This window comes from Ylistrum balloti, unplaced genomic scaffold (genome assembly GCF_031769215.1).
Source record: "Ylistrum balloti isolate Yb309-2 unplaced genomic scaffold, AGI_CSIRO_Ybal_v1 Utg371114, whole genome shotgun sequence".
Classification (NCBI taxonomy): Eukaryota; Metazoa; Mollusca; class Bivalvia; order Pectinida; family Pectinidae; genus Ylistrum; species Ylistrum balloti.
Window position 1 is genome coordinate 596,014 of NW_026782612.1, and position 11,947 is coordinate 607,960.

The window sequence follows — 11,947 nt, forward strand, 5'->3', positions numbered from 1 at the left end:
AAGCTCAATATTCTTTGAGAAATAGTAATAATTATAGAGTTCCCTTTTTCCGTCTTTCTACAACTAATTCTTCTTTCTTGCCGTCTACTATGCGTTGTCGGAATAATCTGGATAACTCAATCAGGTCGTCATTCTCATTAAGTGTTTTTAAAAAGTCTCTGAAACCTATCGATCACATTTCTCCGCCTTCTCATTTTGGGATAGGTGACCGTAAATTATGATTTATTCAGGATAAACCTTGTGGATACCCCCAGTTCTTCTTGTGGACATTTGTGTGAAAATTCTTATCATTTTTTCTTTATGTGTTGTCATTATAATTGACAAAGAAATGTTCTTTTTCAACATTTAGATGATTTAAATTTACCTATACATTGTGATTTAGATTTGATATTGTATGGTAATAATTATCTTTCTTTTGAAACAAACTCGAAAATTTTTTTGAATGTCCAAAACTTTATTAAATCTAATAATAGGTTCACTTGACGTCATCCGCCTAAACTACCCCCTCAATCCTCTTCCTCCTCTCTCTCTCTCTCTCTCTCTCTCTCTCTCTCTCTCTTCTAAAATATGTAGTTAGTGTATTTGTTGCCATATGGCTATTGCATTGTCTAACTATATTTTGTTATATATTGGGGAAAGGGTGTTCCATAAGTTGTAATAACTTGTACCTAATCCTGTTGTAATAATTTTTGCAATAAATATGTTTAATTCAAATTATTGTCATTCTTATTTATCAGTTTTCATTACAAGTTTTTAGAACGACACATGTAGGTGACTCTTCATCTTTAAATACATATCATGACAAAGAGAAATACCAATTCATAATTTTGGGAAAAAAAATTAGGAAAAATTAGTGGATGTGATGCAACGGATTTGATTTTTGAAGGTTAAATTTATGTAAAAAAAAAAACAAATGTGTCCAGAAACATTAAAAATGAACGTAAATTTGCAGATCTGTCAATAAGTATGTTAATGAATGTTATGTGTAAGTAAACTGTTATAATACATGATATTAACTATTCTTTGTTAAAACATCAACTCCGTTACAAGTTGTGAATCTTTAATGTGTTTATGACTATGTTTTTTTATAAGTTATAATGTAAACCTACGTATTCGATCTCTTAGCATATCAACTTTATTTCATATACATTCACATAGGCTATATTTATAAATACTTCCCAACTAAGAAAAAAAAAAAATATGACAACTTTAATTGATCCCAGTGAAGCGTGGATGGTTAATCCTGTGAGGTTTGTTATCATAATTTCAATCAATCCCCGGAGAGGCGAGTCATCGATAATAAATAGAATTTAATTTTCATGATCCGCCACTTCAAAACAACTATCATTACAGAACTCCGAACAGTATCACGTTCACAAATACATCAGAAAAAGGGCATATAGGGAAAAAAATATCAACATTTCGAACTCAAAAACTTAACAAAAACAGCAAGAGTTCCACTTCTTAGTCAATCCATGTGTGTCATCTTTTTATTAAAGTTCGAAATAAAAAAGTCGTTATAAATTCAGTTTTCTTCGGATAGTATTAACTTTTTAAGAAGCCTTCATGTACGTCTCATAATACCACACCTTGCCTTAGCTGGCCTTTACACCGACACAAAAACGTATTTACAACGCATTAACGTTCGTAAATAAATATATATATAGTGTATACACACTTCCCTGGTTGCTAATGGGTGAATATATTATATCTTAAAATTCTCAATTTATATACAGTTTGTGATGAAACACATTAAACAGAAATTGCTTTTAAGATGAAGACGGAACATTATCTTTTTCTCATATAATGATGCACACTTATAAAAAATACAGCTTTATTAAATCTAGTAATAGGTTCACTTGACGTCATCCGCCTAAACTACCCCCTCAATCCTCTTCCTCCTCTCTCTCTCTCTCTCTCTCTCTCTCTCTCTCTCTCTCTCTCTTCTAAAATATGTAGTTAGTGTATTTGTTGCCATATGGCTATTGCGTTGTCTAACTATATTTTGTTATATATTGGGGAAAGGGTGTTCCATAAGTTGTAATAACTTGTACCTAATCCTGTTGTAATAATTTTTGCAATAAATATGTTTAATTCAAATTATTGTCATTCTTATTTATCAGTTTTCATTACAAGTTTTTTGAATGACACATGTAGGTGACTCTTCATCTTTAAATACATATCATGACAAAGAGAAATACCAATTCATAATTTTGGGAAAAAAATTAGGAAAAATTAGTGGATGTGATGCAACGGATTTGATTTTTGAAGGTTAAATTTATATATAAAAAAAAAAAAACAAATGTGTCCAGAAACATTAAAAATGAACGTAAATTTGCAGATCTGTCAATAAGTATGTTAATGAATGTTATGTGTAAGTAAACTGTTATAATACATGATATTAACTATTCTTTGTTAAAACATCAACTCCGTTACAAGTTGTGAATCTTTAATGTGTTTATGACTATGTTTTTTTATAAGTTATAATGTAAGCCTACGTATTCGATCTCTTAGCATATCAACTTTATTTCATATACATTCACATAGGCTATATTTATAAATACTTCCCAACTAAAAAAAAAAAAAAAAAATGTGACAACTTTAATTGATACCAGTGAAGCGTGGATGATTAATCCTGTGAGGTTTGCTATCGTAATTTCAATCAATCCCCGGAGAGGCGAGTCATCGATAATAAATAGAATTTAATTTTCATGATCCGCCACTTCAAAACAACTATCATTACAGAACTCCGAACAGTATCACGTTCACAAATACATCAGAAAAAGGGCATATAGGGACAAAAATATCAACATTTCGAACTCAAAAACTTAACAAAAACAGCAAGAGTTCCACTTCTTAGTCAATCCATGTGTGTCATCTTTTTATTAAAGTTCGAAATAAAAAAGTCGTTATAAATTCAGTTTTCTTCGGATAGTATTAACTTTTTAAGAAGCCTTCATGTACGTCTCATAATACCACACCTTGCATTAGCTGACCTTTACACCGACGCAAAAACGTAATTACAACGCATTAACGTTCGTAAATAAATATATAGTGTATACACATACGTACGTTGCTCGAAACGGCGGAGGACACTTCCCTGGTTGCTAATGGGTGAATATATTATATCTTAAAATTCTCAATTTATATACAGTTTGTGATGAAACACATTAAACAGAAATTGCTTTTAAGATGAAGACGGAACATTATCTTTTTCTCATATAATGATGCACACTTATAAAAAATACAGCTTTATTAAATCTAGTAATAGGTTCACTTGACGTCATCCGCCTAAACTACCCCCTCAATCCTCTTCCTCCCCCCTCTCTCTCTCTCTCTCTCTCTCTCTCTCTTCTAAAATATGTAGTTAGTGTATTTGTTGCCATATGGCTATTGCGTTGTCTAACTATATTTTGTTATATATTGGGGAAAGGGTGTTCCATAAGTTGTAATAACTTGTACCTAATCCTGTTGTAATAATTTTTGCAATAAATATGTTTAATTCAAATTATTGTCATTCTTATTTATCAGTTTTCAGTACAAGTTTTTAGAACGACACATGTAGGTGACTCTTCATCTTTAAATACATATCATGACAAAGAGAAATACCAATTCATAATTTTGGGGAAAAAAAATAGGAAAAATTAGTGGATGTGATGCAACGGATTTGATTTTTGAAGGTTAAATTTATATAAAAAAAACAAATGTGTCCAGAAACATTAAAAATGAACGTAAATTTGCAGATCTGTCAATAAGTATGTTAATGAATGTTATGTGTAAGTAAACTGTTATAATACATGATATTAACTATTCTTTGTTAAAACATCAACTCCGTTACAAGTTGTGAATCTTTAATGTGTTTATGACTATGTTTTTTTATAAGTTATAATGTAAGCCTACGTATTCGATCTCTTAGCATATCAACTTTATTTCATATACATTCACATAGGCTATATTTATAAATACTTCCCAACTAAAAAAAAAAAAAATATGACAACTTTAATTGATACCAGTGAAGCGTGGATGATTAATCCTGTGAGGTTTGCTATCGTAATTTCAATCAATCCCCGGAGAGGCGAGTCATCGATAATAAATAGAATTTAATTTTCATGATCCGCCACTTCAAAACAACTATCATTACAGAACTCCGAACAGTATCACGTTCACAAATACATCAGAAAAAGGGCATATAGGGACAAAAATATCAACATTTCGAACTCAAAAACTTAACAAAAACAGCAAGAGTTCCACTTCTTAGTCAATCCATGTGTGTCATCTTTTAATTAAAGTTCGAAATAAAAAAGTCGTTATAAATTCAGTTTTCTTCGGATAGTATTAACTTTTTAAGAAGCCTTCATGTACGTCTCATAATACCACACCTTGCATTAGCTAGCCTTTACACCGACGCAAAAACGTATTTACAACGCATTAACGTTCGTAAATAAATATATATATATATAGTGTATACACACTTCCCTGGTTGCTAATGGGTGAATATATTATATCTTAAAATTCTCAATTTATATACAGTTTGTGATGAAACACATTAAACAGAAATTGCTTTTAAGATGAAGACGGAACATTATCTTTTTCTCATATAATGATGCACACTTATAAAAAATACAGCTTTATTAAATCTAGTAATAGGTTCACTTGACGTCATCCGCCTAAACTACCCCCTCAATCCTCTTCCTCCTCTCTCTCTCTCTCTCTCTCTCTCTCTCTCTCTTCTAAAATATGTAGTTAGTGTATTTGTTGCCATATGGCTATTGCGTTGTCTAACTATATTTTGTTATATATTGGGGAAAGGGTGTTCCATAAGTTGTAATAACTTGTACCTAATCCTGTTGTAATAATTTTTGCAATAAATATGTTTAATTCAAATTATTGTCATTCTTATTTATCAGTTTTCAGTACAAGTTTTTAGAACGACACATGTAGGTGACTCTTCATCTTTAAATACATATCATGACAAAGAGAAATACCAATTCATAATTTTGGGGAAAAAAAATAGGAAAAATTAGTGGATGTGATGCAACGGATTTGATTTTTGAAGGTTAAATTTATATAAAAAAAACAAATGTGTCCAGAAACATTAAAAATGAACGTAAATTTGCAGATCTGTCAATAAGTATGTTAATGAATGTTATGTGTAAGTAAACTGTTATAATACATGATATTAACTATTCTTTGTTAAAACATCAACTCCGTTACAAGTTGTGAATCTTTAATGTGTTTATGACTATGTTTTTTTATAAGTTATAATGTAAACCTACATATTCGATCTCTTAGCATATCAACTTTATTTCATATACATTCACATAGGCTATATTTATAAATACTTCCCAACTAAAAAAAAAAAAAAAAATATGACAACTTTAATTTATCCCAGTGAAGCGTGGATGGTTAATCCTGTGAGGTATGCTATCGTAATTTCAATCAATCCCCGGAGAGGCGAGTCATCGATAATAAATAGAATTTAATTTTCATGATCCGCCACTTCAAAACAACTATCATTACAGAACTCCGAACAGTATCACGTTCACAAATACATCAGAAAAAGGGCATATAGGGACAAAAATATCAACATTTCGAACTCAAAAACTTAACAAAAACAGCAAGAGTTCCACTTCTTAGTCAATCCATGTGTGTCATCTTTTTATTAAAGTTCGAAATAAAAAAGTCGTTATAAATTCAGTTTTCTTCGGATAGTATTAACTTTTTAAGAAGCCTTCATGTACGTCTCATAATACCACACCTTGCCTTAGCTGGCCTTTACACCGACACAAAAACGTATTTACAACGCATTAACGTTCGTAAATAAATATATATATATATATACGTTGCTCGAAATACACACTTCCCTGGTTGCTAATGGGTGAATATATTATATCTTAAAATTCTCAATTTATATACAGTTTGTGATGAAACACATTAAACAGAAATTGCTTTTAAGATGAAGACGGAACATTATCTTTTTCTCATATAATGATGCACACTTATAAAAAATACAGCTTTATTAAATCTAGTAATAGGTTCACTTGACGTCATCCGCCTAAACTACCCCCTCAATCCTCTTCCTCCTCTCTCTCTCTCTCTCTCTCTCTCTCTCTCTCTTCTAAAATATGTAGTTAGTGTATTTGTTGCCATATGGCTATTGCGTTGTCTAACTATATTTTGTTATATATTGGGGAAAGGGTGTTCCATAAGTTGTAATAACTTGTACCTAATCCTGTTGTAATAATTTTTGCAATAAATATGTTTAATTCAAATTATTGTCATTCTTATTTATCAGTTTTCAGTACAAGTTTTTAGAACGACACATGTAGGTGACTCTTCATCTTTAAATACATATCATGACAAAGAGAAATACCAATTCATAATTTTGGGGAAAAAAAATAGGAAAAATTAGTGGATGTGATGCAACGGATTTGATTTTTGAAGGTTAAATTTATATAAAAAAAACAAATGTGTCCAGAAACATTAAAAATGAACGTAAATTTGCAGATCTGTCAATAAGTATGTTAATGAATGTTATGTGTAAGTAAACTGTTATAATACATGATATTAACTATTCTTTGTTAAAACATCAACTCCGTTACAAGTTGTGAATCTTTAATGTGTTTATGACTATGTTTTTTTATAAGTTATAATGTAAACCTACGTATTCGATCTCTTAGCATATCAACTTTATTTCATATACATTCACATAGGCTATATTTATAAATACTTCCCAACTAAAAAAAAAAAAAATATGACAACTTTAATTGATACCAGTGAAGCGTGGATGATAAATCCTGTGAGGTTTGCTATCGTAATTTCAATCAATCCCCGGAGAGGCGAGTCATCGATAATAAATAGAATTTAATTTTCATGATCCGCCACTTCAAAACAACTATCATTACAGAACTCCGAACAGTATCACGTTCACAAATACATCAGAAAAAGGGCATATAGGGACAAAAATATCAACATTTCGAACTCAAAAACTTAACAAAAACAGCAAGAGTTCCACTTCTTAGTCAATCCATGTGTGTCATCTTTTTATTAAAGTTCGAAATAAAAAAGTCGTTATAAATTCAGTTTTCTTCGGATAGTATTAACTTTTTAAGAAGCCTTCATGTACGTCTCATAATACCACACCTTGCCTTAGCTGGCCTTTACACCGACACAAAAACGTATTTACAACGCATTAACGTTCGTAAATAAATATATAGTGTATACACATACGTACGTTGCTCGAAATGGCGGAGGACACTTCCCTGGTTGCTAATGGGTGAATATATTATATCTTAAAATTCTCAATTTATATACAGTTTGTGATGAAACACATTAAACAGAAATTGCTTTTAAGATGAAGACGGAACATTATCTTTTTCTCATATAATGATGCACACTTATAAAAAATACAGCTTTATTAAATCTAGTAATAGGTTCACTTGACGTCATCCGCCTAAACTACCCCCTCAATCCTCTCTCTCTCTCTCTCTCTCTCTCTCTCTCTCTCTCTCTCTTCTAAAATATGTAGTTAGTGTATTTGTTGCCATATGGCTATTGCGTTGTCTAACTATATTTTGTTATATATTGGGGAAAGGGTGTTCCATAAGTTGTAATAACTTGTACCTAATCCTGTTGTAATAATTTTTGCAATAAATATGTTTAATTCAAATTATTGTCATTCTTATTTATCAGTTTTCAGTACAAGTTTTTAGAACGACACATGTAGGTGACTCTTCATCTTTAAATACATATCATGACAAAGAGAAATACCAATTCATAATTTTGGGGAAAAAAAATAGGAAAAATTAGTGGATGTGATGCAACGGATTTGATTTTTGAAGGTTAAATTTATATAAAAAAAACAAATGTGTCCAGAAACATTAAAAATGAACGTAAATTTGCAGATCTGTCAATAAGTATGTTAATGAATGTTATGTGTAAGTAAACTGTTATAATACATGATATTAACTATTCTTTGTTAAAACATCAACTCCGTTACAAGTTGTGAATCTTTAATGTGTTTATGACTATGTTTTTTTATAAGTTATAATGTAAGCCTACGTATTCGATCTCTTAGCATATCAACTTTATTTCATATACATTCACATAGGCTATATTTATAAATACTTCCCAACTAAAAAAAAAAAAAAAAAAATATGACAACTTTAATTGATACCAGTGAAGCGTGGATGATTAATCCTGTGAGGTTTGCTATCGTAATTTCAATCAATCCCCGGAGAGGCGAGTCATCGATAATAAATAGAATTTAATTTTCATGATCCGCCACTTCAAAACAACTATCATTACAGAACTCCGAACAGTATCACGTTCACAAATACATCAGAAAAAGGGCATATAGGGACAAAAATATCAACATTTCGAACTCAAAAACTTAACAAAAACAGCAAGAGTTCCACTTCTTAGTCAATCCATGTGTGTCATCTTTTAATTAAAGTTCGAAATAAAAAAGTCGTTATAAATTCAGTTTTCTTCGGATAGTATTAACTTTTTAAGAAGCCTTCATGTACGTCTCATAATACCACACCTTGCATTAGCTAGCCTTTACACCGACGCAAAAACGTATTTACAACGCATTAACGTTCGTAAATAAATATATATATAGTGTATACACACTTCCCTGGTTGCTAATGGGTGAATATATTATATCTTAAAATTCTCAATTTATATACAGTTTGTGATGAAACACATTAAACAGAAATTGCTTTTAAGATGAAGACGGAACATTATCTTTTTCTCATATAATGATGCACACTTATAAAAAATACAGCTTTATTAAATCTAGTAATAGGTTCACTTGACGTCATCCGCCTAAACTACCCCCTCAATCCTCTTCCTCCTCTCTCTCTCTCTCTCTCTCTCTCTCTCTCTCTCTCTCTTCTAAAATATGTAGTTAGTGTATTTGTTGCCATATGGCTATTGCGTTGTCTAACTATATTTTGTTATATATTGGGGAAAGGGTGTTCCATAAGTTGTAATAACTTGTACCTAATCCTGTTGTAATAATTTTTGCAATAAATATGTTTAATTCAAATTATTGTCATTCTTATTTATCAGTTTTCAGTACAAGTTTTTAGAACGACACATGTAGGTGACTCTTCATCTTTAAATACATATCATGACAAAGAGAAATACCAATTCATAATTTTTGGGAAAAAAAATAGGAAAAATTAGTGGATGTGATGCAACGGATTTGATTTTTGAAGGTTAAATTTATATAAAAAAAACAAATGTGTCCAGAAACATTAAAAATGAACGTAAATTTGCAGATCTGTCAATAAGTATGTTAATGAATGTTATGTGTAAGTAAACTGTTATAATACATGATATTAACTATTCTTTGTTAAAACATCAACTCCGTTACAAGTTGTGAATCTTTAATGTGTTTATGACTATGTTTTTTTATAAGTTATAATGTAAACCTACGTATTCGATCTCTTAGCATATCAACTTTATTTCATATACATTCACATAGGCTATATTTATAAATACTTCCCAACTAAAAAAAAAAAAAAAAAATATGACAACTTTAATTTATCCCAGTGAAGCGTGGATGGTTAATCCTGTGAGGTATGCTATCGTAATTTCAATCAATCCCCGGAGAGGCGAGTCATCGATAATAAATAGAATTTAATTTTCATGATCCGCCACTTCAAAACAACTATCATTACAGAACTCCGAACAGTATCACGTTCACAAATACATCAGAAAAAGGGCATATAGGGACAAAAATATCAACATTTCGAACTCAAAAACTTAACAAAAACAGCAAGAGTTCCACTTCTTAGTCAATCCATGTGTGTCATCTTTTTATTAAAGTTCGAAATAAAAAAGTCGTTATAAATTCAGTTTTCTTCGGATAGTATTAACTTTTTAAGAAGCCTTCATGTACGTCTCATAATACCACACCTTGCCTTAGCTGGCCTTTACACCGACACAAAAACGTATTTACAACGCATTAACGTTCGTAAATAAATATATATATAGTGAATACACATACGTACGTTGCTCGAAACGGCGGAGGACACTTCCCTGGTTGCTAATGGGTGAATATATTATATCTTAAAATTCTCAATTTATATACAGTTTGTGATGAAACACATTAAACAGAAATTGCTTTTAAGATGAAGACGGAACATTATCTTTTTCTCATATAATGATGCACACTTATAAAAAATACAGCTTTATTAAATCTAGTAATAGGTTCACTTGACGTCATCCGCCTAAACTACCCCCTCAATCCTCTTCCTCCTCTCTCTCTCTTCTAAAATATGTAGTTAGTGTATTTGTTGTCATATGGCTATTGCGTTGTCTAACTATATTTTGTTATATATTGGGGAAAGGGTGTTCCATAAGTTGTAATAACTTGTACCTAATCCTGTTGTAATAATTTTTGCAATAAATATGTTTAATTCAAATTATTGTCATTCTTATTTATCAGTTTTCATTACAAGTTTTTAGAACGACACATGTAGGTGACTCTTCATCTTTAAATACATATCATGACAAAGAGAAATACCAATTCATAATTTTGGGAAAAAAAAATAGGAAAAATTAGTGGATGTGATGCAACGGATTTGATTTTTGAAGGTTAAATTTATATAAAAAAAACAAATGTGTCCAGAAACATTAAAAATAAACGTGAATTTGCAGATCTGTCAATAAGTATGTTAATGAATGTTATGTGTAAGTAAACTGTTATAATACATGATATTAACTATTCTTTGTTAAAACATCAACTCCGTTACAAGTTGTGAATCTTTAATGTGTTTATGACTATGTTTTTTTTATAAGTTATAATGTAAACCTACGTATTCGATCTCTTAGCATATCAACTTTATTTCATATACATTCACCTAGGCTATATTTATAAATACTTCCCAACTAAAAAAAAAAAAAAAAAAATATGACAACTTTAATTTATCCCAGTGAAGCGTGGATGGTTAATCCTGTGAGGTATGCTATCGTAATTTCAATCAATCCCCGGAGAGGCGAGTCATCGATAATAAATAGAATTTAATTTTCATGATCCGCCACTTCAAAACAACTATCATTACAGAACTCCGAACAGTATCACGTTCACAAATACATCAGAAAAAGGGCATATAGGGACAAAAATATCAACATTTCGAACTCAAAAACTTAACAAAAACAGCAAGAGTTCCACTTCTTAATCAATCCATGTGTGTCATCTTTTTATTAAAGTTTTTAAAAAAGTAGTTATAAATTCAGTTTTCTTCGGATAGTATTAACTTTTTAAGAAGCCTTCATGTACGTCTCATAATACCACACCTTGCATTAGCTGGCCTTTACACCGACACAAAAACGTATTTACAACGCATTAACATTCGTAAATAAATATATATATAGTGTATACACACTTCCCTGGTTGCTAATGGGTGAATATATTATATCTTAAAATTCTCAATTTATATACAGTTTGTGATGAAACACATTAAACAGAAATTGCTTTTAAGATGAAGACGGAACATTATCTTTTTCTCATATAATGATGCACACTTATAAAAAATACAGCCACTATATGTTATCAATGGACGTATTGCCTTAATGAATATGCAATGTTCGGAATATATTTGCAAGCCCAATGTTTCCAAAAGATGTCTCATGAAAAAATAAAATATTGCGAATGTACGTCATATTTTTTGCGAATATACAAAAAACTACTGGCTAGATGCCCTTTATAGTTCCGCAGTTTCGATCATACAAGCGCCAAAACAAGGCATGTCAACAATTATGTTCCTGTATTTCACACAGGTTTGTCACAGGATCTCTCGCATAGATCTGTGTTTTCCCTATGTGGATTAACATGATCGCTAATAAAATTATTTCTTGTAGGTAGATCAACACTTTTACATCTACCGAAAAGTATTGTTTGATTAGATATTGGTGTGTGTGTGTGTGTCTTTTT